The sequence below is a fragment of the Musca autumnalis genome, unplaced genomic scaffold (assembly GCF_047663935.1).
Source record: "Musca autumnalis isolate F117 unplaced genomic scaffold, ASM4766393v1 scaffold_1, whole genome shotgun sequence".
In the NCBI taxonomy this organism is placed as follows: Eukaryota; Metazoa; Arthropoda; class Insecta; order Diptera; family Muscidae; genus Musca; species Musca autumnalis.
In genome coordinates, this window is record NW_027411644.1 from 90,865,984 (window position 1) to 90,868,002 (window position 2,019).

The 2,019-nt window shown below is 40.4% G+C and overlaps 1 protein-coding gene across 1 annotated transcript in view; it reads left to right on the forward strand.

Moving 5' to 3' along the window:
• The window catches only part of LOC141390492 (uncharacterized), a 51,596-nt gene that overhangs the window by 20,310 nt on the left and 29,267 nt on the right, over positions 1 to 2,019 (forward strand). The window lies entirely within an intron of this gene.

Genomic DNA, 2,019 nt, shown 5'->3' on the forward strand with positions numbered 1-2,019 from the left:
GGGCAAGCCACAGCTTTTGCGAAAAGATCAGAAGTAGAGGAACAAGCTTCTCAAGCCATGGGCTGGCAGCACTTGGGGTACTGACATTTATTTGGTAAGCTAAGCGACGCCAGTGTGATATGCAATATGTCAGAATCCCGCCCTGAGGACTGCCACAATGTACCTCTGCAGGACACCTGTGCACAATCTACATGAGGAATCAGCACTATTGGTAAAAGTTATGTCGCCTTAAGCATTCTTGTCACGAACTGGTGGACTGGCTTCCCCCAGGTACATCGAGAAAGATCTTCTCGTCTAGGGAGAGTGCTCCAAAGATACAACCGAGATCCTCTAGCTCAACGAGCCTATCAGATAGGCATGGATAGTATTCACACTGTTAAGGTGTGAACAGAATAAAATGCGCCGCTTTTTCACGCTCAGTTTCATGTAAAAGATTAAAGGCCAAGTACGACCTAATTCAAATGCTGCCTAATTCATTTGAAAAAGCGGCATATTTCATTGTGTTTCTACCTATACAGTTGCGCAGACAGTACGAAGAAAAGTTTGAATGCTCGGAGACCAACCCCAAACATCGCAGCAGAACAACGCCAGCTGCAAAGGCAATCACGAGCGCTTATAGCCCAATTAAGATACGCACGATGTAGGTGCCTGAATTTGTATTGGACCCGAATTGATAGCACAATACCCAACGGCACACTACATTTGTTTAGCTACACAGCTAAACCCACTCACCCACTCCTGATTTTTTATGGACACAGCCAGTCCAGGTTGCAGAACTTTTGAATCTGAACACAGAGGAACCAGATAACTGAATATACGAGAGAGCATATTTTCTTTCGTTGCTGCAGCAAACAAAACGTAAATACACTTTGCACTCAGTGCAGACACACCATTTTTACCATTTGTTACTATTTTTAACCTGCAAAGCGTTCCTTAACCCCAAAAAGTGGTAAAACTGGCAGCAATTTTTAAGAGAGTGAGAGAGTGCACGTATGTCCATATTTACATTAGGCAATTTTCCTTGCGGCAATTGTCAGTTTGTGGCTGAGAGAGGTTGTTGAGAGGCAAAGGGTTACCATATACCTCACCTCTCTCTCTCCATCAAACTGACAATTTCCCCAAGGAAAATTGCCTAATGTAAATATGGACTATGCCTTTCTCTTCTACCACAGGCTACCAGACAAATTTCTGCAGGTAAAAAATGGTAGATTTGATTTTTCGACATTTGTTTGTCGATTATTTGACAATGAAGAAAAAATGAACAAAAACTGAAGAAACAAGCGAATGCTGACAAAACAAAATTAAAAACTGTGAATAAAAGGAGAAATGTCAATTTTTTATGTTTCTATTTGACATTGCTACCAGATCTACCATTTTTTCGTTCCTTTACTTTTCTGGTAAAACTAGTCATAAGAGAGCAATCTACATCAATTTTGACAGTTTTCTCTATTACCACTTTTGCCATTAAAAAAGTAAAGGAACAAAGCTAACTTTAACATATTTACCCATCACACCCGTTGAATTTGATAGCCAAACAATACCATTGTTGGTGTATCGCTCTTACACCTGTAGATTTGTCCAAACATCATGATTTTTCTAACATACGCCAAGTTCTGCGTCATCTGATTTGGCAACATTTTTCTACCGATTTCTGTCGTTTAATTCAGCCTTTTTTTGAATCCACAACTTACCGTCAGTTTTGTCTCTTTCCCGTTTCAACTTGAAGGAGAGAGTGAGAAAACTCGCGAGAAACTTACGTTCAGAAAAGGGCTGATTTTTTTTCCTAAATAGAAATACGGTAAATGTTGGGCGCCAGTTGTCTACATCAGGAGACTCGGGGTTAATGTTTCTCAACTGCGGCCAAAGATAGGACTTCAACGTTAGGACCATAAATGTGTGAGGGAATGTAGTACCGCCTGAATAATAGTTACAAAGCTCTAGCTAGATGGTATTTCATCGGTGGATTGAATTTCATGTGTACGTTCCAATCAACATTCCCAATTAAATATTATGATACCA